This window comes from Pongo abelii, chromosome 10, assembly GCF_028885655.2.
Source record: "Pongo abelii isolate AG06213 chromosome 10, NHGRI_mPonAbe1-v2.0_pri, whole genome shotgun sequence".
Lineage (NCBI taxonomy): Eukaryota > Metazoa > Chordata > Mammalia > Primates > Hominidae > Pongo > Pongo abelii.
Genome location: NC_071995.2, coordinates 95,777,906 through 95,804,999, shown reverse-complemented (window position 1 = coordinate 95,804,999; position 27,094 = coordinate 95,777,906). Strand labels below are relative to the sequence as shown.

General features: G+C 39.6%; 1 long non-coding RNA gene across 3 annotated transcripts; it reads left to right on the top strand.

The window, feature by feature from the left end:
* The first annotated feature begins 1,288 nt into the window (after positions 1–1,288).
* Positions 1,289–15,758, top strand: LOC129049200 (uncharacterized). Of its 3 annotated transcripts, XR_008512066.2 has the most exons (7): positions 1,289–2,171; positions 2,662–3,082; positions 3,447–3,697; positions 5,360–5,465; positions 7,872–8,176; positions 14,365–14,641; positions 15,276–15,758. It is a non-coding gene; the product is annotated as an uncharacterized LOC129049200 (long non-coding RNA). The 3 variants fall into 3 exon arrangements; XR_008512065.2 differs by lacking the exon at positions 7,872–8,176 and having other exon boundaries at positions 14,365–15,758; XR_008512067.1 differs by lacking the exons at positions 7,872–8,176; positions 14,365–14,641; positions 15,276–15,758 and adding an exon at positions 7,310–7,802.
* Positions 15,759–27,094: the final 11,336 nt, after the last annotated feature.

Here is a 27,094-nt window from a genome sequence, read left to right as displayed (position 1 = left end):
CTACAACAGGGGGTTCTGACTAAGCCAGTGTGCAGTGGTTAGCTGTTCAAATCCAAACCCCAGGAGACTGACACTGCCTGGAAACCCTGAAATCTCTGTGCTTCCCATCAAAGGGTTTGCATCTTTGCATCTATTGTGGCACTTACTTAGTTGTTTTTTTTTTTTGTTTTTTTTTTTTTTTTTTTTGTAACACAGTCACTTACCACCTGAGAGTGTTTCGGCAAGTTGTTTATCTCTCTGTGCCTCAGTTTTCTCTTCTATCAAGTGGGCATAATAGGAACTGCCTCATAGGGTTGCTCTAAGAAGTAAATGAGTCAATATTCCTGTCACTATATATTGGGTAGATGTACAAAGTCTGGCACATGGTACGTGCTAGTTAGGTGTTTGTTAAATAAATAATGGCCTCTTTTGTGAACAGGTCTTGTGTATAGGATATACAGCAGTGGTCCTCAAAGTATGTTCCACAGACCTCATCCCACATCCAGTATATAAGAAACTCTGGGGCTGGGCCCCAGCAATCTGTATTTGAACAAGTCCTCCAGGTGATTCTCAGGCCTGCTAAAGTATGTTAAGAATCTTTCTGTCCTCTGGCTCTTATTCCATATCTCAATAAATAAATGTCAAATAAATTAATGGTATTTGACAATTATTGAATCTTCCCATCTATTAGGAATACTCCAGGCACTTTTAACCCTCTCAATCACCATTGGAGGCAGTTGCTATTATTATTTCCAGATGAGGAAACTGAGGAACAGGGTAACGGCTAGTAAATTGGCAGATCTGGGATTTGAACCCTTCCATCTAGTGCCAGAACCCATGCTCTTCAACCTCACATGACAGGGCTGAACAAAGTCTATTGAATAAATCAGGAACAGCTATTATCCACAAAGCTCTGGCTTTCAATACAAACCCACCAACCATGACCACCCACCTCCCACAGGGAAGTTGAGAAGGGTAGACAGCAGTTGCTCTTCTCCAGGATCAGAGATCACTATAGTGTCTCCTGTCTGCTGGGGCCACAGTCTCTGCCTTGCTGGTCACTATTTGCCACCTGCCAAGACCTCCCCAATTGTGCTTGACCCTTCCCTCTGTGGCTGTCTCCCTAGACTCAGTGTCTCTGTGTTTAGACCTCTGATATTCTGGATTCCTCCAGACTTTATTCTTTGGTTTCTAACTAGACCTGAGTTTTCTACCAGGCCCCTTCCACACGTCTGATCTCTTGTCTGGCCAGCGTTGCGCATGCCTGGATGACTGCAGAGAAATTGTTTCCTGACTCCTGAGAAGAACAGCACACTCCTAAACATATTAAGAGTTTCGTAAGAGACAGCTCATTTAGCTAATTTTTAAACTGCATTATCAACTCTATTTGTGCCTGCTTCTTAATACACAGGAAATGAAATCTCCTGGCTCATAGCAAAGAGGCCATCTCTAAAGGGCAGCTGTTGAATCCCTGAATGTGTATTTCTTCAGGGACAGTTATGTGAGATTAACCTTCTCCATCCACTCACTGCTATTTGCTCCGGAGCCATCTCAGCCTTTCCCTGGATTCTGAGCGCTTTGATCACAGCCACAACACACATGGTTGCTTGTAAAGCGCTCTCACCAAATCCAGGAGTCGGGTGGCAAGTCACAAATGAAACTTTAATCTCACCTGGGATACAGGCCAGCTACGCTAGCAAAAGAATCAGAAAAGAAAGGAGTCGGGCTTAAAAGAGGCACCACCTGCCCTCCCTGGCCCTCAGAAATAGGCCTCAGACAGAGTAGGGAAGACGGACAGAGAATGCCTGTGCACATATGCTGTCAAGAAGGGCTCGCGGACGCGGAGGAAAGCCCAGAGGAGAGAGCAGCTGCTTTTGTTTCCTCGGAGGCAGCGCCCAGTAGGGAGTGGGTGAGTCAGGAGCCCGGAAGACAATTACTAGAAAGGCATTCCCTGGTGTTCTAATGAGGCAATTAGAGCCACTGAGTTTGAGGCTGTAACAGCAGGACGGGGCTCTGAAGACCCCCCTCGCCCAACCCCCTCATTTTACAGAAGAGGCAACTGAGGCCCAGAGGGGGAGAGCCCAGAGTGACAATGCCAATTAGGGCTAGGACTGGGTCCCAGGTCTCCAGCCACCACAGTGCCCTGCCTCTGCTAGAATCAAAACCCACCCACCAGAGGACATGCACTTGAGGTCAGTTGAAGGGGAAAAACAGGCCAGGGCAGGAATTGTGTTTTTAATCCGAGCAGCTTGGGTGGGAATTTCTTTCAGGAGGCATAGTCCACGTTCAGGAGGGGGCCAACAGCTGAAAAAGAAGTCTGGGGTGGGAATGGGGAGGGACAGAGGAGGGAATGGCAGGGTTGGGGAGTGGCTGTCTCGGCCACCAGGAGACTGACTTTCACCTGCCTGTGTAATGTACAGTGTCATATTCCTACCACCTTATGCAAAGATGTTATTTGTCTCTGCATTTCTATGGAGCCCATCTCCAGCGTTCTCAGGGGATCCTAGGAGGGGAAGAGCCCCAAGATGCCTGGAGTCTGAAATTGCGAACGACCTCCCAGGCTCAGAGGCCACTGAGCCTCACAGGGTTTCCTTAGTTCTTAACAAGTCCAATAAATCTGCTAAAAAAGAGTGGAAGAAAGGACCTGAAGAATGCGCCCTGCCTCTGCCCCCCTCCTTACAGGCCAGTGTCCAGAGTCACGCCGCCTCCGCATGCTCCCCGCTCCTCTGCCACCCGCCCTCCCTGCACGCTTGTCTGCCTGAATTGCCTCTTTGTGTGCCCGTCTCCTGGAGCAGGCTCGGCAATTTGCATCTTTGCTGTTCTCCTTTTAAAAATGACAGAAAAACACTCCGCAGAGTGGAGCTTGCCCAAGCGGAGCTTCTGCCGACAAAAACAGGGGCACAGAAGTCAGCTTGACATTCTGCCAAGTGTGGCCCCTCCTGTCTCCTCCTCCATGCCAAGAAGTAGACTTTAATCAATAAGTTTCTGAGAGGGGGCAGTGAGGAAGAGATTGAAGGAGAAAAAGCACAGATCTTCTCACCGTGCACAATTTAGCAAACATTTCTATGCACAAATTCTTGTGCAGGAGTCATGGAGATCAATGGTAAGCCCTTTGTAGTGGGTTTTCTTTCCTTCTCTTTCTAGCCTTTTAAGGATGAAGGAAGAAGAGAACTATATTTCTTATGAATCATGCACTTTATCATAATTAATTCTTCAACAGACCAATGCTCTTATTGTTATAGATGGAGCTGCTGTGAATTAGAGAGGTTAAATATTTCATCCAAGGACACATCTTAGGTACTGAAGATTCAACATCCATATGTTTTTCCATATACCTGTTGCCTCTCTGGCTTTTTAAAGCTGCTATATTTAGAAATAGCTAGCAAATACGGTCACTCAAAAGCATACCTTTCCTTCCAATTAAAAAGATATGCCAAAAGGATCTCTTCTCTTTATCTTTTTTACAGAACACACCCTTTAGCGCTTTCTGCTGTCAGTTACATGGCTCACTCTCCATTCACAGACAGAACAGAGGAATTCACTGGAAAGGAGAACCACTTCACAGCAACGTTTTACAAGAAGCCTGATGGTGGGATGGAGCCCCTCATTCATATTAATGAGACATGCATGGAAGTGGCAATGAGCATGTGGAGTGTGGCTAAAAGAAATGTGGTTCTTCACTTGGAGCTGATGTGAAACACAGGCAATCTGTTGGCCTGTGAGTCCATTTGATATATTTGTAAGAGTGGCAGTTTCTTCTTCAGGGTTTTCAAGCACCAAGAAAATAATCTCACATAATATAAAACAGATAATCCAAGCTTCAGTAGGGTTCAAGTGGAATCAGGCTCCAACCTTCCGTTTCTAGGTAGCAGTAAGCTCCACCACCCAGTCCACCAATAGCTGGGCTTGGTCTTCATTCACCTTCTGTGAAGTGCATCTACATTTGTACTTGGGAGCAGGAACCGAGGGCATTATGGTGGCTGGGACTTCCATGTGCTGAAAGAGTGAAATGGCCAACACCAGAGGGCCAGGATTGGGTTGGCTATTTCTCTCTTTCAGCACATGGAGGTCCCAGTGCTGTATTGGGTTATACCATTGGGGTATCGCCTGACTTGCTTTTCAAGGTCTGTGGGAGATGGTGGAAGGTTCCAAGCAAATCGTCACAGCCACCTTCTCAATTGTTGATCCTATTGAGTGAAATGTAACAGTGCATGACTAGACCAGGGCAAACTCTGATAGAACTTGGCACTTCGACATGCAAAATATTTTATATTCAAGTTAATTGATATGGGACCTCCCACTTCCATATCACAGGGTTAAGCTTCCATTTCCAGGCAATGCTCTTGAGATAAGTTTTCTTCTCACGTAGGTGGCTGCCCAGGAGGATGCCCAAAGCTTAAAGGGAGGCAACTTTCATGCTAAAATCTCAGAGCCCTGGATGGAGGGAGTATAACTTGGAAAACATGTATTTCAAAACTTCCTTTGTTTTGCAAGGAGTGGGGGCTATTTTTAAGAGATTTTTATGAGTGTGACAGCAAGTGCCAGCCTGCTTTAAAGTTCTGGTATCAATGGGGACCATCAGATTGGAAAGAGGGCATTCTACCTCCCTGTATGGACTGAAGCTCCACTACCCTACCCCAAGAAAAGCCTTTTGGCAAATGTATGGAGATAACAGGCTAGGCAAAGACACCGGATTTTCATGAATTCCTAGCATAGTGCCTGCATATATTAGTACTCAACTAATGTTTGTTGTAAGGATGAATGGTTAGGATTCTCAGCAATGGCAGCTGGGAGCTTTTGTCTCAGGCAGAAGCAAGTAAGTCTGAAAGTGGAAAAAAAGAAAGTGCATAGAGCATAATGAATGCAACTGACAGGCCAGAGAGGAGACCTATGGGAAGCATTCTTTTTTGGGTCTCTAGAAACAACTAGGGGCCATCTGTGTTTACTGGGGAAAGTTGTTCAAGTGTTGAAGACTGTGGCCAGGTGAAATACACACACACACACACTCATACACACACGTGCACACATACATGCACACATCTTTTTCAAGCTTTAAAGAGTAAATATTCCTTAGTCCTATCTTTACAAGTTAAATAAGTAAATAAATAAGTACAAGCTCAACCTTGCCCAAAATATAATAGATTTTAAATCCACGAGGATAGCCATTTTCTTTAGGAATATGAAGGTACACGATATCAAATTATTAAAAACTATTAAATTTTTTCAAATTATGTCTAGCACCAAAGTGTGAACAACAAATTGAGAATAAAGGTTCTAAAGCATCAAACTTGAAAGTAAATAATAATACTTTTTTAAAAAGAAGGTGAAAGCAAAAAGTAAGCTTTCAGTCACTCTGTAAATTATTTTCTTTCATTTCTAGACTGAGAGGAACTTCTTTTAAAAGCCAAGAACAAGAATACCACCCGAAGACATCTGTTCCTCTCATCCTTTAGTGAAGTGCAGATGGAGATTCCTACGTGGTTTTGGTAAGAGGAATTGGTCATGCTTATTAGCCTGGGCAGATTTAGATTTCAAATAATAAGCTAAATTGAGAACTACCAAGAGACCAACATTTGCAAAAGCTGCACTGTAGCCTGAAGAGGGACATGCCAATTTTAGATTAATTAAAAAGGTTATTAAATTATTCAGATGGCATGTTAATGAGCAATCTGCAGGGTGCTCAGTCAACAACCACACCTCCCAACCTTAATTACAGGACCCTTATTGAAAAGGATCTGGGCAAGCCCACAAAGGAGCTAGAACAACATCCATCTTGAATATAATATGAATATGGTCAATCCAGGACAAATCCCGTGAAGAAAGATGGTAGTTAAGCTTGTAATATAAATTCTTTCAGAAGAAAAGTAATGCTAATTCTAGCCAGCTTCAAGGCACTGAGATATTAGAATTAATTAGAGATACAACAGATAATGTGCCTTTATATTTCGGACCCAATAGGTTCAAGTGCCTTGGAATATTTTACCAACCCATATTTTTCCCAAGGCCTGGTGATAAAATTAGAAGACTTAAATTATTGTTTCTGTTACATAAGGTTTACATACATTTATAAATCAAGACATTGTAATATCTACCACCTAGTTCAGCATTCAAAGGCCAGAAAAAGATACTGTGTCTGCCAGAATGAGTAATTTTCAAAGTGTGGGCTACATGGGGCCACTTAGTGACCCTCAGACTGATCTATAATTGCAACTCCCTGCTTTGGTTCTTTTGGGTGAATTATCCATAAATCTATAGGCTTTAGTTTATATAAACAGCCAAGGTTTATTTTCTAGCAAATTACTAAACCAATTGTTAATGGTTACTAAAATTTGGTATTCATGAACTAAAACTAAGAAGCTCCTAGAATTTATTGAGAAATATAATTCAATATTCTTCTACGAAGTCTACCTCACAGTGCTTGGCAGGGATGAAAAACTTCTATTACATATGAGCACTTGCAGATTACCGGACATCCCACAGAATTCTGGAGGGGTGATTTATTTTCATTGTATCAGAAATTTTCTTGAGTTGGTCATGATTTGAATAGCTACTATTATTCCTTTTGAATTTAAAATTAGTATTAGTTTATTTTTACCTTTATCAAGGTAGTTTGTTGTGAGTTGTTTGGTTCTTCTTATACACTGACATGTCTTTATCATGATGCTGTGCTGTGGGCTTTTTTGACCTTTGATACTTCAATAAATTCCCCCAAACTAGTGTTGCCAGGTCTAGAAAATAACCAGTTAAATATGAATTTACCTAGACAACAAATAATTTTTAATTTATGTTTCAAATATTACATGAGACATGCTTATACTAAAAAAATTATTTGTTCATTTGAATTAAAATTTAATTGGGTGTCCTGAATTCTACCTGGCAACTGCGTTTCAAGCAATATTGTAATTCATTGAGAAAAGTAAAAAAAAAATGGTGATACAGAGTTTGTCTTAAGTGCCAGGTCAGATAGGTATTGACTGTCAGAAAAGTTCTGAGACTGTCAAGTCTGGTTCAGTCAGGGAAAAAAAAAACGACCATGATTGATTAGTGATATCTGCCATGGACAAGGCACAAAGAGTCACTGACTTGGGTGCTGAATTTTGGCTATCCCTGCCTTAGTGGCTAAAGTAGAACTATCATGCAAAGTCCTACTAGCAGCTGTCTATTGATTGTGTCACTCCTTTGCTCAAAACCTTAAAATCCTTTAATACCTTCCATTGCTCTTAGGATAAAGACCAAAGAGAGTTCTTAATGTTGTTTTCAGAGTGCTAGCTCCTGCCAACTGCTTTAGCATAGTCTTTTGCCACGTTCCCTGTCACTTTCTGTGTTCCAGCCTCCCTGGCCTTGGTAAGTGTCTTCCATTGCCTGGAAATCTCTTCGTCTTCTTTACTCAAGTATCTTCTGCTCATTCTTTAAATCCCAGCTCCTCAGGTAAGCTTTCTAACACACAGAAAAAATCAAGAATCATTGAACATAGACTCATTGCAACTATACTATCATGAACTATCACAGTTTGTGATAATTTTTTCGTGTCAATATTTGATTAATGTATTTTTTGCATGACTAAATCATAAAACTCTTGAGGGGAGGGGCAGTCTTGGTTTTATTCAATATTTTATTGCCAGAATCTAGCACAATATCTTCTGTATACTATGTTTCAATTATATATCTGTTGAATGAATTAATTCATTTAAATAACCCCAAAATGAATGCATGTTTTGGCCTAATGAGTTCACTATTATGAAAAAATCTTAGTTGTCAATTTAAAAGGAAATTAACACTTTTTTCTTTTTCAGGCCATAATTACAAACTTATTTAGAGCTCTCCAAATGTAATAAATAAAATGAGCATTATATCTCTCAATACTAATCAGAATAACTCTTTTATTTATACAGTTGTCATCAATACCTTCAAGTGTTTCCTTCAGAAAATGCTTTGGTAGAGAGTTTAATACAGTAGGGAGGAAGTTTTTAGGTATGTATGATATTTCCTTTTCTGTCATTAAATATTAAACCTTTTGTTGGAATGCATTCTAAGCATCATCTTTGGTAAAGATTTTATTCAACTCACCCATCTGCAATGACTTTGATATGTTAACTTGGCTAGGCTATAGACCCCAGATGATCAATCAGATGATAATCCAGCTGTTTCTGTGATGACCTTTTGCAGATGTAATTCAGTCCACAACCAGTTGAATTTGGTAAGTCTAAAAAAATTCAGGATTTATGTTTGTATATTATGGGTAGGACTGATTCAATCAGTGGGAAGACTCAAAAAGCAGGGCTGAAGCTTGTCCCAAAAAGAGAAGATAGTCTGTCTGTGGATAAAAGCTTTGGCCCATACCTGTGAGTTTCAGCTTCACAGATTTCAGATTGCTTAGCCAGCCCCCACATTCATGTAAGCCAATTCCTTAAAATAAATCTCTTAATATATATATGAGGAGATTTATTAAATATATATAAGATATATATATATATATATATATATATATATACTGGTTCTGCTACTCTGGTTGAGCCCTGACTGACACACACCAGCTAGTGGTGCTCACAAATGGTTTGTCAAGAATATGGAAAAAAAAAAAAAAAAAAAAAGACACTTCAATGAGTAGTATGTAGCTCAGAGCAATGCTGATTGCAGAACTTTTGTAATCCAGGCTCCCCTTGCCTCAGCCCCACCCCAAACCACCTACAAGTGCAAGAAAATCCAAGGTATAACTTTTAAAGTAGACCAACACAAACTTATTTAAAAAATACTATAGGAATAACAATATGGGAAAAAATACAGCTGCTGGTTCTAGAACTCATTTCCAGAAAACCCTTATCTTTGTTGGGAAGAGACTTTGATGAGCTACCTTAGAGTAGATATGAGTTCTGAATGTTGATAGAACTTTTCTTTACGAGGGAAAGGGAACTATTTAGTGGTACTGGAGATGTAACAGAGGGTGACAAGTGGCAGGGGGTGGTAACAAGAAGGCAGATATTCACACTTTGCTATGATCTGAATGTTCATGTCACCCAAAATTTGTATTTGGAAATCCTAACTCCCAAGGTGATGGGATTAGGAGATGGGGTTTCTGTAGGTGATTAGATCATGGGGGTGGAGCCCTCATGAATGAGATTAGTGCCCTTATCAAAGAAGTTCCAGAGAGCCACCACCTGAGGACACAGCAAGAAGGCTCCATCTGTGAACTAGGAAAGAGGCCTCTAGCAGATGCTAAATTTATTAGTGTCTTGTTCTTGGACTTCCCAGTCTCCATAACTGTGAGAAATAAATTTTTGTTGTTTATAAGAAACCCAGATTATGGCATTTTGTTATAGTTTTCTGAACAGACTAAGACTCATCCCCTATGACTGAACCTTTTATTTATTCCCTATCCCATTCCCTGACTCTTTGATAAAGTTACTAAACTCAAGTACAAGTAGACTTTTTGAGAAGCCAAGGAAGAAACTGGACTGCATGCAGTTTGGAATGGCAGCATGAGTGGCTGTGGGAGTGGGTAGGGGGAGAAGAAAGAACTAAGCCCACCCCTTCCATTCCCCTCTCCTCCCCTTCTTCCACCATCACCCCCAGCAAGATAGGGAAGGGTGTAAATGCACACTGAGCAGTGGCAGATCCCCTCTGTGGGATTGGTTAACCTCTAATTACCTAAGTATGATGCCATTGTTTCCTTCTATCACATACTTAGGCATTTCCAGGAAGCTGAAGTCTTTACCTAATTGGCCTAGTGTTAAATTGTTGACAGGTCATTGTAAAATCCCTAAGGCAGCAGCCAAATATCAAATTGGCTAATTAGCAACGAAATATTTCAAATATTGTTATAAGCTATAGCAGGTTGTCAGAATGGCAAATTCTCCTCTTCCTCAGCATACACATTCAGATTCCACTTTTGTCTTCATGTCCTTTAAAAATAAATATTTACAAGCCACTAAATGTATTTAAAATGTCCTACCTTTGTTGAACCCTTGGAAATTGTTGCCTATTAAGGTTTTCTCATAAGTGTTTACCAAAAGAAGAAAGAAAAGAATGTTCTCTCTTCTAATAGTCATGGCTACACTCACTGGAATTTCTTGAATGCGGCTTCACTTACCTGGTTTCCTCCCCAGCTGTGAATATGGTTCCCTGGAGACACGGTAAAGGCTGACCAGAAACGCATTCCTATCTGTGATCCGTGGCAGTGTTATTTTTTGGTGCCTGTTCAGTTCAATTCAACTAATATTTATGATCTAGACTCTGTGCTAGGTGATAGCAACATAGAGATGATTAATGTACAGCTTCTGTGTTCTGTGAGTTCAACATCTAAACAATGAAATGCCATTTGTGTGATAGGGGTATAACAGAGGCAGAGAACAGGGGAGAGAGTGGCTGGCTCCATCTGTGGTGGGTGCGAGGTCAGTGAAGATTTCACCCAGGCTGTATGATAAAATGATAGAATTTGAACTCCATCAATTGGAAATGTAAAAGTTAAGGTGCATCTTAACCAGTATTAAAAGGCTCAGAATGGGATGGACAGAGAAACCTTAAACTAGAGAATTTTAATAGGCAGCTAATTCTCATTAGCAGCTAATTCCACAATCATGAGGAACTGGGAGAGGAAAGGGCACTCAAAAAGAAATGGATAAAGTACACTGTCCTTTCAGTGGTTTATAATTAAAGAATTTCTAACATGGCAAGACATAGCCCTGTAGAGTCAACCTTAGTTCCTAGGGCAGCTAGATGCCTTGAAAGTCAGCATTTTAAAGATGAGTAAGAATCTGGTGTGTGTGTGTCTTTGAGGAAACAGCATTCCTGTCTTGTTCTCTGACCTAGACCAGTGCTATTGTATCTAGTGCCTTTGTTCTCGGTTGCATTCTCATCACCTTGCATATAGAAGGTGCTCAATAAATTATGATAATGAAAGCTATCATCTCTTGAGCTCAGATTTCATTGTGTCAGGTTTGCTCTCTCATGGATGTTAATAAATCTGGCTAAGTAAAAAATCTTGAACTAGGAATGTCATAGAAAACTTACATTTCTAGAACTTATGTTCAATATGCAAGTACACACTCTCCTTGGGCAACTTCATTCTTGTCATGGTTTTAACTACAATATATATGTAGATGACCTCTGAATGCTTACATCCCAAGCAAAACTATTATAGGAACACAACTTATGAGCTCTACTTTTTTTTTAAAGATTTATGGAACATCCAAATGATGAAAATAAATTAATTCCAATGACTATGGTAACACACATTATGTAGGTTTTGCAGGGAGAATTTAATTTTAGCTATATTTTGCTATACATTTTGTTATATAGCATTCATTGAGTTTTTGCTTAGGACATAGAAATTAGAACCATAAGTCACAAATATTTTGGTATTCTACCAGTAGCGGTTTCTCCTCTCTCTCTTTCTCTCTCTCTGTATGTGTATGTAACTAGACACATACAGAAAACTTAAATGACCTAAATCATGTTAGAAACCTTGCAAATCTTGCAATGAAGCACAAACATGACATGATGCAGGCATAAAAAGCATGTTTTACTATGACACCGACCTTGCAAAACAAAATAGTACATTTTGAATGACAAAAGCAGATGAAAATATGTTTAAAGCAGGTCCATTGAGCACTTTAGGCTAACATCAATCTATTTACCAACGACCCCTTCTTATAATGGTTTCTCATAGATAGCATCATAGAACTAATAACATAATCTGGAATCCAAATTTAGTAAGGCTATAAATACCTAATTATTCCAAATTATGGGCTTACAGGGTTATTTGCTCTTTCTAAGGAACCTGTCTTCTAAAAAGCAAAGTTCACAAAGTAGAAAAGTATACATTAATGGAGAGAAAAAAATAGAAAAAGATAGAAGGAGTTGAGAGGTTAAGTTACTTATCCAGGAACCCACAAGTGGAGAATTATCAAAGCAATATTTAATCCCAGGTCTGCCCATTGAGTATGGGAAGGTGGAAGAAAGCAAAGATACTTTGGAAGTTGGACAGCTTGATATCCCAGGCAGGTAGCAGCCTTAGTTTGGATTATTCCCTTCCTATGCCCTTTTCTTAAAACACAAGAAACATCAAGCAAGAGAGCTGATTTGTGTTTCTCATTTTTTTCTTGCCCAATGTCTGACACAGGTACTGCTGAAAAGGAAATAGCTTTGAAATGCAGTTTTATAAAATACCAAATACAGTTATGACAAGAAAACTGATGATCCACAAGCCAAAATAATGAGTTCCTGATATGCTATGACCTGTAATGAAAACGTGTTGCTTGTTAACACTGGTATTTGCCCAAGTGTATTGGGGAGGACACTAGTTCTAAAGATGGTGTGCATGCATAATACACACACACACACACACACACACACACGATTTCATCATCAAAAGAGTACAACAGTTTGGAAAATGCTTTTGATTATAGCTCCTCCCACACTCCACTTGGTGGTTCACTAACATTGGAACTTGAGTTTTTAAATTTTTAACCCAAAACTTATTTGACCATGGACCTTTTCACAGCATACATACAATTTTGTTTTTTTGTTTTGTTTTCAAAAAACCTGTTAAATATTATGGAACTCTTGTGGAGCACCTTAGAAAGCATACTTACAGCTACATGTGATCACATATCTGGCTGATTTCAGGGATATATAAAGGTCCCTTCTGACCCCTTTTGTAATACCTAAAATCTCAACAGCTCTTAGAGGCTGTTAAACTTTTGAGGCCTTTATTAACAAACAAATATTCCAAGAATTAAATATTTAAAGCCAAGAGATACCAACTAGGTAGTGCAGCCAACTGATCGATGGGAATCCCACCTAGACCAATAGGCACCTTGTTGCTGTCCATTTCAAATGGAGAGAAAGGGGTGAGCCTACACTCTGCTGCTATTAGTATATCCAGTCAGTTTCTCCACAGCGTTGATTCTTCATCATAAATATTTTCCAATGTATCATTTCCACTATTACCAGCCTAACCTAGATTTTTGTCACTCCAAGCTACTCTTTTCTAAGCCCTCTTTTTATTATCTAACATGCACATACCCACTAAACAGATCTTCCCAAATACATTTATCCTTTGCTGAAGAATCGAGAATGGTTCTCCATTGCCCATCAAGTCACTATCTTCAGCCCAGCATTCAATACCCTCCGAAAGCCATATCCATCTAATGTTACTTTTTTTTTTTCCAAGACAGAGTCTCACTCTGTCACCCAGGCTGGAGTGCAGTGGTGTGATCTCAGCTTACTGCATCCTCCACCTCCCAGGTTCAAGCAATTCTCCTACATCAGCCTCCCAAGTAGCTAGGACTACAGACACATACTACCACGCCTGGCTAATGTTTTGTGTTTTTAGTAGAGACAGGGTTTCACTATGTTGGCTAGGCTGGTTTTGAACTCCCGACCTCAAGTGATCTGCCTGCCTCGGCCTCCCAAAGTGCTGGGATTACAGGCATGAGCCACTGCACTGTCTAGCCTGTAGTGTTACTTTTTATTGCTCTCCATTCCCTTCACTGAAGACAGCCTCTTCAGTCTTTTCTATGAGTTCCAGGCTCTTCCTCTTCTTTTATTTTCTGTTTATATTCTCCTTTCTTTTTCACTTCTCATCCTACCCTCACTCATCTTTCAAGTCCTACTTCCCCTGAGGCTTTTAGTAACTTCACCCAACATTGCTCTCTCTCTCTCTTTCCTGTAACAGTTAAGGGTGTTATTAAATGTAGTTAGAACTTCATTGTGTAATTTTATTTTGTTCCCTGTTACAATTGTGTATGTTTTGTACTTCTCTTGCCACCCTTGCTTCTACATATAAACCTCTTAAGAGAACAAGCCTTGTCTTAATCTTAATTTACATTCCCTACCACATTTATCATGTACTGGAAACACAAGACATGCTTCCTCAATTATTGCCTAGAATGAAAACAAAATGATGATTATAAATGGATATAATGCAGTTACTAAAGAAAGCCACATAGGACTTTTCCTTGATAATATTTTATTTGCATTAGTTTTAAGACATTCTCTAAAATAAGCAGCATAATTACATCTTTATACTATTCTACAATTCCAATGTTTCACCATTTCAGACTACCTTTCCTCAAATGATCTTAAAGGCTTCTTTTCTCTAAGAAGGGATGGAAGTGAAGAACTAAGTTTGACTTTGAGGTTTCAAATTCCCAAAGTCTAGGGGTATGTGTAGCACACAGACTCTAAGGCTGCCCCCAATTATCCCTGCCTTTTGATATCCGTGCCTTTGTTTACTCCTAGTCCCTTGAATGTTGACAGGACTGGTGATCTGCCTCTAACCAGCAGACTATGGCATTGGGGTGGGATGTCACTTCCATCGTTATGTTGCACATGATTGGAACTCTGTCTTGCTTCCTGACTCTTTTTTGTCTTCTCTCCTTGCAGGCTTTGAGAAAGCGAGTGGCCATTTTGAAGAGGCCCACATGGCAAAGAACTGGGGTGGCCTTCAGCCAACAGTAAGCTAGGAGCTGAGGCCCTCAGTCCCATAGGCCTGTGGACATGGAGTTCTGTCAACAAACAAATGAACTTGGAAGCAGATCCTTCTCCTGTTGAGTCTTCAGATGAGACCCAGCCCTGACTGACAACCTGGATGGCAGCTCTGTGAGAGATCCTGAAGCAGAGGACCTAGCAAAGCCAGCAAAGTTTCTGACCCAAAGAAACTGTGAGATGATATGTATTGTCTCCAGCCACTACATTGTAGTTATTTGTTACACAGCAATGGATAACAAACACAGAATGTTAAAGAAGTATTTTTATGAGACTTTCAATAGCTAACATTAAGATGTAACCATCAAAAGAATTAACCTTGTAATTCAGATGTTCATTGTGGGCTGTCACTCACCATGGAAGCTCATGCAATAATGCTGGAGAAATTAAAAATGTCTTGTGTGACATCTGGTAGAAGTTTAAAAGTATAGACAACCATCATTAAAAAAAACTCATTATAACTTTGTTTAAAACCTTGGCCCTAGCATTCAAATATTAAAATCTAAAATAGGCTTGGAATTAAGGTCTATGTCAGATATCTCTGTCAAAGCCCACATATTTTAAGAGTTGCTAAAGCTACATACAATACTATGGTGAGCATTTCATGCCTAAGTGTGAGAATTGTATTTGATGCATATTAATTGGTAAAATCTATTAGCTAGATACTTAATAAGAGAGAAGACTGAAGGGATTCAAAAACCAGTAAATAGAGATTGCTAATTAAGAAAAATAATCTGACTCTTTTATAGGTTTACATCTTGTATTACTACCTAATTGGCTCACTGTTTTGTTTTGTTTTTATTTGGCAGTTGAAAGAGCCTGTAGACATTTTAAATCTCTTAAGAATTTATGATTCATTTGGTGAAACAGTAGCTGCTAGACTTGTGGATGTTAAGAACCAGGAAAAATGGAAATTCAAAAACAAAAATAGGTAGGTGAATGAATATACTGCCACAGACAGTAAACTTTATTTTGTCAAGCTAGGACATTAAACTAAAAAACAAAATCACTGTATGCTATCATCATTATTTTATAGAGAAAGAACAATTCAACCTCAACAGAAAAATAATAATTTCAAAATTAAAAAACATACCTTTAATTTCAATAAAGCTTTTTGTTTTTTTTTGAGACGGAGTCTCACTCTTTCACCCAGGCCGGACTGCAGTGGTGCTATCTCGGCTCACTGCAAGCTCCACCTCCTGGGTTCACGCCATTCTCCTGCCTCAGCCTCCTGAGTAGCTGGGACTACAGGCGCCCGCCACCGCGCCAGGCTAATTTTTTGTATTTTTATTAGAGACGGGGTTTCACTGTGTTAGCCAGGATGGTCTCGATCTCCTGACCTCGTGATTCGCCCTCCTCGGCCTCCCAAAGTGCTGGGATTACAGGTGTGAGCCACCACGCCCGGCAATAAAGCTATTCTTAAGAAATATTCACTATGTTGTCTGTATTATTCTCTCTTCTTTGTAGTTCATCACACCATTTGAAAACCCTGGGCTAAAGGGACATCCCAGTAGAGCACAAGCTAAAAGTCTTTTGACATAAGACTGCCTAGAATATCCCAAGGAAGTCCTATCTCGTTTAGGAAATTCAAGGTGAATTGTTTCTCTATAAAGTCCAGATGTATCAGTGACACTACCTGAAGATAAGAGTCTATTACCAGAGTCTGTGTGTTTCTTACAGCCTTGTTTTGAAGTATACATTCAGACTTTTAAAAATATAGTGACTATCAGGCTCAGACATTTTAATGAAATTCTTCTGCATTCCCCCCATAGAACAGTCATGCTTTGGACAGAAATGTTGCTATGATCACTGACCCAGACATATCTTCTCCCAGGAAGGCAGGTTGCTGGGACCCAGAGAGATCACACCACTATGCAGTGGCCATCTTAGATTAAGTTATGAGGACTCTGAGGAAATAACCAATCTCTGGAGGCTCCAAACCCACGCCTAAAAATGTCAAGTGATGGCAAATATCACAACCACATTTTACATCCCTCCCTAAAGAACAAAATTAAGCCTTCAAAGGACCTGAAAGTCTCCAAAAACCAATAGACTCTTTGGCGAACTCTGACAATGGAATTTCATTATGGCTGGATAGATGTCTCAGTATTGGATCTCCAAATACATCAGTGAACGTGAGAATTGTTCAGCCACCAATGTTTACAGTACTTTGAAATATATCATAAAGCTTAATTGGAAAAAGCTCAACCATCCCACAGACTGAGTTCCTTTTTATTTATTTGGAGGTGGCTGCTTACAGTGCCTATTTACGCTTATAGAAACTTCCGGAACTGTAACTGAAGGATGCATGCAGGCAGCTGTGGTGGAAAAGAGCAGTACCTGAGAGGAATGTCAGAGCTTGAATTAAGCTGATTGGCACACATTAAAATGCAACATAGCGTATTTGTCACAGTGGCCCTCTCCTGCAGTTGGCTCATGAGGAATAATGATGGCTTACTGACGAGAAGCAGGGACTCAGCCGCTTGATAACATTGTCGCACTGATCGTTTGAAAAGGCCCCACCGTCGCCTGCTTTTGGCTGCAAACAGCAGCCATTCACTCATTCAGGCAGGGCGCTGACAACAGACCCACAGCCATGCGCAACAATGTCCATTTTGAAAGGCTTAAATAAAGCATTCTCTGCCATAATTTCCATTGTCATTTTTCTCCCACTGTTTATATAATATGGCCAGGAGTGGGACTGTAAACTAATATTACATTCAAGAGCCTCACACAACAAACACCAGGGCTGTGTTTTCCTGGGAGAGGATTACCAAGCTTCCTACAGAGGCAGGCACGCCATGGCACACACAGCCACCTGCCTTATTAAAGCAGTCCTTTCCTGGGAAAAGAAAGTTGCCACGGAAAGAATGAATTAATCTGGCATTTCCTTCGGTCTCACTCAGCACGCAGTGTGCTTCCCTAAGCATGAAAACAGCATATCTTCACAGAAACATTTCTAAAATGATGTGCCTACTCATAGAAAAGATCAATTTGAATAGATTCAAACCCTAAGAGGGCAATTCAGTACAAAAAGTTTTCAACCAAAGTCAAGACAGATTGTCCAACTAGTTTTCAAGCCCAGCATAGACTGTTCTCTTTGTCCATATTTCAGCTGATAAATCCTTTCTCTCTTTCCCTCTCCCAGTATGTCTATGTATACAGACACACACATTTATCTGTAGCTCTTCCTATATTGAGAACAAACTTCTTGCTATGTCAGCATAGAGACTATTGCTGTTGAGAGGAGAAAAAAATGTGTTCCCTAATATAGGAAATAGAAACAAAAAGTTATTGAATGTGACTTTTGCCTGAGAGACTGCATTTAGGTTGCTGGAAGAAAATAAGAGATGAAATGGGATTATCAAGGGGTGGGGATTGAGAGAGAGAGAAATTGGTTGATTACAATGCTAGCTGAGGGGTGTTGAAAACACAGATTTTGAGAGGTGAAAGGCCAGATTCAGTGCAGAACAGCCAAAATGGAGTCAGAGCTTAAAAGTACAATTAGCAGATTGAAGGTCAGAAACTACGCATTGCAATAAGGAAGTGATAATTATAAACAGCTAAGGAGAGGATGAAAATCCAGAGGTGATAATGTACTACTGAGAAGAGAAGCTGGAACTCCCTGGATCATGCATGCGCAAGAGGACAAGACGTAAACTCCACCAACACTAGGGCACATTAAGTATAAAATCAAAAAACTGTGGGGTTTTTTTCTTCTTTTTCTTTCATTCTTGGATCAAGTGTTATTGCCACTGAATTTCCCAGGTTGGTTTTTATGTGGCATCCACCACAGAAACCTGTTAGGAAAGCAGAAAGCTAAAAATCCTCTAAGACAATATTCCAGTATTATCTACATTTCCCATGCCCATAACTTTGGATGTCATAGATACAGTACTTATTATTGCCATCCTTCATTTCCTAATAGGTGCTTGAGCACAGTTTATCCCAAGTGATTTTAATACTTATAAAATCAAAAACCATGGCTGGTTAGCATCATAGGTAAGAACCTAATACTAACAAGCAAAGGGTATCAAGCAGTGGTTCTTCGTAGCAGCTGCTCATTAGAATCACCTGGTCAGGTTTTTAAAAATTTCTCATTCCAAGGCTGCATCCCAGGTAAATTAAATAAACATTTCTGGGGGTAAGATAGCATGTACTTTTTTTTTCTTAAGTTTGAGAAGCCACTGGTATTGAGAAATCCCTGTGGCCTCATTGACTTTGATTAATTCCATACCCCTAGATGGCACTCCCAGGTCCATCCTGTTCAATCCCTCAAATATTGGCCAGTAGACCTAATGAACCTCCAACGTCAAGGTGCACAGATCAGTAATGATTTATCCCTTCACTTGGCAGAGCCATTCCAGGTCACAAGGGAGTCAAAAGCCTAATGCAAAAGAAAACCAACAAAGTTGGCTTCAGAAAGCAAGAAGCAGATTCACCCCTGAAATAAACATGAGCTTTTATGTGCCCCCTACCCAAGCCCTGATATATATCCTCTAAATACCATTGCAGCTGTCATTTTAGGGCAAGTGGGAGAACAAACAGAAATTGAACAACTACTGTGGTTTTCCACCCTCCAGGATTTTTGCTGTAGTTTTTACACTTTCTCTCAATGCGAAGTAACCTGCTAACATCCAGGAGTGGCTCTGACCCTATAGGCTTCTTGTTTATTCTTAGATACCCAAATGAGAATGTCTTAGTTCTAGACTCATTATCCTTTATAGCCATACTCAAGAACTCTATTAACTCTGGGTGGAAAGTAACTCCAAAAATTCCCTGCTTGATTAATTTTTCATATCAACCAAAGCCATAAAGGCTGACTGAGCTCTTTGTTACTCCAATCAAACAAAATGATACTAGTATATAATGCTTCCTATATTGTTATATATTTGTTGCATGATGCACTACAACACCCTTTTCTACAGTAAATTTTTATGCTTTCATTCTTTATTAGGGTGGTTTCGTTAGTCCTGACTTTAAAACTTCACAACCTCATAAAGCTCCCTAACATAATTCCCTCTACACCATTCTCCTTATTTCTTAATTCCTGTAATTCTCCTGAATTATTTCAGCATTTGTATTTGTTACTCCTGTTTTAAAAGAAAACTTGCAATTGCTCCCCAGTGCCTACTGAATGAAGTTCAAGCTCCACAGGCTGCCTCTTAAAATATTACATAATCCAATTCCAGTCCTCATTCCTAGTCTTGTAGATAACTGACCTGTCTTTGTCCCTGGAACATGCCATGCACAGTCCCATCAATGTACCTGTGCATGTGCAATTCCCTTTACAGCGAGGGTGGTCCCTGTTCTTCTCTACACTAGGCTCGTTGAGCTAAAGGGTTCCCCCAGCTTCATCCTCAGTCATGAGTTTTTAACCTAAAGTTTATATCCTTCTTAAAATCCTTAAATGGATTGATGGGGTGTGTGTACTTCTTGAAATTATACTAAATTGCCTGTGTATTCGGTAGGCTGTAACTTTGGTGGCCTGCAATGAACCACGCCTCCCAATAGTCATGCCCTTGTGTAGATTCCTCCCTGTGAGTCTGAATTCAGAGAAAGTGACTCTGTGCCAGTTCTGGCTCAAGTCTTAAGATTTTATACACTGAGGGAAGCCAGCTGCCATGTAAAAATTCCAACTACTCTGAGACCACTAGACTGTTAGGAAATCCAAGCAGCCACGTGGAGCAGCCCATGAGGAAGATAGATGAAGCCCTTGGCCAAGAGCCAGCAGCCAGCACCAACTGCCAGCCATACAAGCGAGGGCATTTTGGAATTTCCAGCTCCCCCAGTGTTCCCACTGAAACCAGATGAAGCAGAAGAATCACCTGTCAACCCACAAAATCATGGGAAATTAAGAAAAAGCAAAACAAAACACTGTTGTTGTTTTGGGTTTGGATCCGATGGTTTGTTTCACAGTAAGAGATAACAAAATGGAGGGTATGTGGGTGCTTCTGAGTGCAAATATTTTTGGGGGTTGGGGGGAAAGATCCATATTCTCAAAGGAGTTAGTGACAGAAAATAGGTTAAGTATGTTTATATGAGGAGGATCCTGTAAAGCACTTAAAATAGTATCTGCCATATGGTAAACATTTAGTAAGTGTTAACTATTATTATGTAGCCAACATTCTATTCTAGATATTCTAACAAGAATTTCTGGAAGGCAAGTCATCACTATGATTGGGAAAGAAGCAAAAATTATAATAAAATGAAAACCTGTGCATCAAATCTGAAGGATGAGTATAAAATAGGATAAACAGTCTTAAATGAAGAAATTCAAAAATAGGGTGGGTAAAGTTTGAAAAGATTATATTGGAAAGTTCAAGACTTTAGCAGGGTACTATGGCTCACCCCCATAATCTCAACACTTTGGGAGGCCAAGGCCTATTATCAACAAAATAAAAAATAAAATAAAAATTAAAAAATAAAGAATTAGCTTGAACAGAAAGTATTCACTAAGAATTTCTCCTCTCATCTCCATATGAAATTCATAACTGCGTCCTGGATTGCCCCGAACTGATCAGCTTGAAGTAAAGGTCCTAGGTGACTAAGGGATGAAAAGAAGGATAATGGGTAAAATTCGGGATGATTTTGGGATGAAGAGGAGGTAAGTTTTGAGAGGGCATGTCCACTGGCCCCTAGATTATCAGTGAGGCAGTCAGTGTAATCATTATCCTTGATTGACCAGGGATGGTAAGGTGCCTTAAGAAGCACGGTGAAGGTTCGAAATAGCCATTGAGGCAATGGAGAAAGCCCCCAACCAGAGATGAGAAACATGATGGTCAAGTAGCATGGTGGGCCTAACTGTAGCTGGAGGACTTAGAAATGTAGGTCATCACTCACAAACAAGCATCTCAGTGCAGTTCTTTCTTGATTTACAAAAATGATATAAACAGTAACCAGTCTCTGTAGGTGTTGGGCAAAAGCAGGTTGGCCATATACCAGGTCTGTTAAGAGGACTTGGGCACTGGGTTCAAGAACAACCCACCACTGATAAAGTCCCTCCTTACCCAAAAACTTTCCCAACACTTGCTGATGTTTGACTTTGAGCAAATTAGTCAGCTTTTCTGTGTCTCAGTTTCCTCATCTGTAAGAATGGCTGTTTGAGGATTAGATAAAAAGCAAGCATGTAAAGCACTTAGCCATTATTATTATTATTATTTCATAAACCAATGGTGATAATGTACCCTTCTTTTGACTCAAGTCTCATTCTTTGGAACATCTTTTGAGTTTTATAACTCTCCATAATTATGCACACCTGAAGATTGTTCCATTGAAATGGAAATGCACATCTTTATGCTTCACATTTACATAGTAATTTCTACAGATAACATGATCCAAAGCTACCGGAATCTGTTGTCAAAAGTTGTGTCCTACCCCACATATTCATTCTAGGGCTTCCAGACACACTAGTAAAAAGTCAAACTCTAGTTTTGATTTATCTTGTCAGTCAATGTCTCTCTTTCTGTTGGGAATAAAGTGATCACACACATACACGCATGCACACACACTCACCACCCTTATAGAGCTAATCTAAGAGAATTCAGGTAGTGGAAGAGTCAATGAATATAAAAATCTCACCAGTGTAGTTGTGATGGTTAATTTTATGTGTCGGCTTGACTGGGCCACAGTGCTCAGATATTTGATAAAATATTATTCTGGATATTTCTTTGAGGGTGTTTTAGATGAGATTTACAGGACAACTGGTAAATTTGAACAAAGTGGATTGGATGAGCCACAATGTGAGTGGGCCACATTTAATCAGGTAGAGACCTAAATAGAACAAAAGACTGGCCTCTTCTGAGAAAGAGGGAATTCTGCCATTGGACAGCCCTCAGATTTCATTGCAACACTGGCTCTTCCTGAGTCTCCAGCCTGCTAGCTCACTCTGCAGTGGGAGCTTCCAGCCTCCGTAATTGCATAAGCCAATTCCTTAAAAAAAATCTCTCTCTCCCTCTCTTTCTCTCTCTCTCTGTGTATATATATTATATATATATTATATATAGTCACTATCTCTCTCTCTCTTTCTCTCTCTCTCTCTATATATAATATATATATATAAAATATATATACACACACATACTTCCTATTGGTTCTGTTTCTCCAGAAAGCCATGACTAATGCACTAGTTATTTCAGATTTTCTCATGATGGGCCACCTGAGGGCCTAAGATGATGGAAGGTTATTTAATAGGGACCTAGCAGGCAGGTAGCCATACATAGCATACCTCTGGCCCAAATTCTTTTTTGACTGCAAATTTATGAAAATGTTCTTCAGAAAAGTATTTGGAGATTTAAAAAGGCATTACATCAAACTTGATGCTCTTAGAGTTTGTGAATTTTATTCTTCTATGGCAACAACATTTTGCCTATCAGATCATGGAACACTTCACCTATGGAATGATAGTCTTGGGTTCTTGTAATATCTACATTTTGCCCAAGGCTTTTTATAAGCATAGTGAAATATGCTGTCTCAGAGATAATATTCTTTCGACATCACCCATATCTGAGGGCCTTTGGATTCCATGCTACCTAGTGTTTCTCCCATACTTCAGGTAATATAACTCTCTGTATTATTGTCAGAAAGGCTCTGTCATACATATTCAGGAAGCATTTGCCTGGAAGACAAATGCAGTGAACAGTATGCTGTAGGTAGAAGTGGTTCCTATCCATTCTCCTTGTTTCATTTCAGATCATAATGACATTCTGTCTACTCTTTAAATGAGTGTTTCTGGACTGCTGGAACATTTAAAAAATCACTAAAAACCAAACTTAAGATTCATCTAATTCTAATTTCCTATCTTGCCTTGGTTTAACAACAGACTTCTTTTTCACCACATTTGTTTAATATTTTTCACTTTCTTCGGTCCTTCCCTGTCTATTCCTTATTATTGTTCTTTGTGGGGCTTTGTTCTAAAGCCTGCTCTTACGACCTCCTCTTTCTTTTCCTCAGACCTCTTTTCTGCCAGACTACAAATAACATTCCATTGTTTTTCATTCAGCTTTTTCTCCACCAAGGCTCTTTTTCTTTGTTGTGAAAACATAACCTCACTGAATTTATTCTCCTCCCACCAAGATCTACATGATTTTTATTTCCCACCCCTAAAACAACAGTTTCCCACTATCTTCTATCTTCAGAGCCTTTTTCTTAGTTGTTGAGAAAATCAGGAAAATCAAGCTAAACTGTGATCATTTCCAGTGGTTCATTACCATTCCTTATCATTATTAATCATAGGAGATGTGAATTTCAAGTGAGGTGCTACATTTCTAGCTGTAGAATCTTCAAGTATTACTGCAATGTCTCTGCCTTCAGTTTGTTAGCATGTAAAGGGAGTTTTATAATAATAATCATATGTGCCTCAGAGGACTGGTGCTAAGATTACATAAGATTAGCATATTAAAGCATGTTATAAACTATGAAAGTGATAATATGAAGGTTAGTATCCAGTCATTCAGGTGTGTATTCACTGTGAGACTTCCTATGGATTAAAAATTAAATTAAAAACTCTGCCATAACAAGTAAATAAAGAAACTAAACAGCACAAAATTACCAAACTTAGTCTCAATTGTGCTACATTCTCTCTGTCACCTAGAAACTAATTAGTACGACATAATCACATACTTCCTGCCCAGTAAACATACAAGTCCCAGAGGTACAAATGATTTGTATCATGAATCAGTGGCCACCGCTTACTGGTAATTATCATATAAATGAGGAGCTTCAAGTTGACCTCTGATTCCCTAGTCCTTGTCTGAGACAGCAAAGATACACCAGTTATGCAAAAACTTGATAAAATTTAAATTACTTTTCTAGCCATAGCCTTCTGGATATTCTTTGTTTGGGTGGAAAAGATCACAATAACAACAGCGACCCCCCAAAATCCTATCAAAACTGATACTAAAATACTAAAATACGGTATTAATACATAGGGGTGTGTTTAGGAATAGTTCCCACAAGTAAAAAAGAAAATTCAAGAGCAATTTGTAATAAAGCCCCAAAAGCAACTGCTTGCATTAACTCTATGGATGTTCTTGTATTCGAGCCTTTCTTGAGGAGTCAAACAAGTCAAATTTAAAGGAGGACACCCAGCTCTGGTCCTGATTAACCTATATGAATTTTGTCAGTCACCTTACTTATCTCACCTATAGTATCTTCCTTTGTATAATTAAGCAATTAGATTAAGTGACTTCAGGGTTCTTTCCTGCCCTAGCATTCCTTGATTCTGAATCTTGAAGCAAGCATATACACTGTAATTTACCTTAAATATTACTAATTCAGTCATTATTAACATTAGCTGCAATTGCAATCATCTGGGAAGCTTTAGAAACTACTGACGGTGGGCTCCACCCTCAGAGTCTGAATTAATTGGTCTGGGTGCAGCTGGACATCAAGGATTTTTAAAGTTTCTCCATGTGACTCTAACATGCAGCCAAGATTCAAAAGCACTTGTTAATTATGACATACCTTTTGGGATGCGGGTAGTTCCTCTTTCTTTTTCTTCCTCTTTCATAGAAGCTAAATTACTTTTCTGAGGATGTCTTGTCACTAAAACATGGAGAATCCAACCTACCCTGCATAGTTGTGGAAGCCCTCAGATGACAGCAGTGAAGGCACCTGGCAGGGTCCTTGCATACAGGAGGCATAAGATAAATTAGCCTTTACTTCTTTCTCCCCTCTTCCCTGGTCTCCAAGACATCCAAGACCTGTAAGAACCTCCATTACTTATCAAGTACGAGAACTCCACTGAAAGAACCTAAATAAATGTTCTAAAGTAGAATTTTCCAAACTATCTATCGTGAACTCAAAATATATGAGACAGGTCTCAGTCAATTTAGCAAGTTTATTTTGCCAAAGTTAAGGATGTGCGTGTGACACAGACTCAGGAGGTCCTGATAACATGTGCCTAAAGTGGTAGGGGCATAGCTTGGTTTTATACATTTTATGGAGACATGAGACATCAAGCAATGTATGTAAGATGTACAATGGTTCTGTCTGGAAAGCGGGGACAACTCGAAGTGGGGAGGGGGCTTCCAGGTCATAGGTAGACAAAAGACAAACAATGGAATTCTTTTGAGTTTCTGATTAGCCTTTCCAAAGGAAGCAATCACATATGCATTTATCTCAATGAGCAGAGGGATGATTACAGAATAGAATGGAAGTTTGCCCTAAGCAGTTCTCAGCTTGACTTTTCCCTTTAGCTTAGTGATTTTGGGGTCTCAAGATTTATTATCTTTTCACACTGTCAACTCAATAAAATCAGAATGACAGCAGAGACCCTGTCACCATCATTTCTTCAATACTTAAAACAAATATTTTTATAATGAAGAGACAAACTGGCCAATGTCTCTATAAGGCTTTGGTCTCTGTTCCTCCTCCCCCATTCCCAACAAACACACACACACACACACACACACCCCTCTCTGTAACTCTGCTTCTTAGTGAAGTAAAAGAAGTGGTTCTCATAAACCACATCTTTTTCTTTCCCCTAGATCAATACAGATATTTATCATATAGACAGGGTCATATAGATGTCATCATATAGAAAGTCTCAATGAAACCCTCATTTGATGCATGTATAAATGGACTCATTTCCTCATGCTTGAGTTTGGAATATAAGAGAAATACCAAGCGTCAAAAGACAACATTACAAGAAATTTAAAGATCTTAATTGGCTTTTGTGTTCCAGAATTGGACAAAACCTCACCTATAAAATAGAACAAATGAACATAATGAGCTGAGCAGAGGAGTTTGGTTTTAGAAACTGAGAAGGACTGAGGAAAGCAGGAACAAAAAACAATAAGTGGATTTGTTGTTTCAAAGTGGCTTTCCTTGTAAAGGTTAAAGTAGAGAAGACTTCCTTGTCAAGCTGACTGAATTGGGGATTTGGCTATTCTCATTCTCTCTCTCTCTCTCTCCCCACCCCCGCTCCCCCCCCCCACCCCTACTCTTGATTTCTTGGAAGATCAGATAAATAACTTAGTTTCAGCTTCGTGATATAGAACCTTAGCATGTGTAACTCGATTTTGGTTTAGTCTGTTGGGCCTAGTGCAGGAGCTTAGTCCAAACCAATGGCCTCCTATAAATTTTATATAACGCAAGAAATGCTAAAATTAGGAAAAATATACCTAACAAGCTGACTCTGCGAGTGTGCAAAGCCACCTGGGGTTTGGTTTTGTAGTCCCCACTGAGAGCCTCCAGCCAACTACAGGAGGGCTCCCAAATCAATGAAAAGATGAAGGCAAAATTTTTTTTATCACACAGAGGCTTCACCAGAGGAGCCTCTGCTTACAGTGTTTGCCAGCCCAGGCCTTAATTTCAGTGATCATTATGTGATGGACAAGCAGGGCTAGAAATAGACAAGAACAATATTCTATCAGCCAACGTTCCCAGTCAATCAGAATAATTTATGTGTTTTCTCTTTCAAGAAGAGGATGGGGAATGGAGTATGGTTGAAGTCTGAAGTTATCAGTGAACAGGAAAAAAAAAAAAAAAAAAGACAAGTTGCAAATGTTCTGGTCTTTCCATCCATCAGCTCCAATATAATAGCAATGTCTACTTCATCATTTTGTTCATACAATCAAATATGCATGGAGGATTTTAACCAGGCATCTTCAACTACCCGCCTGAT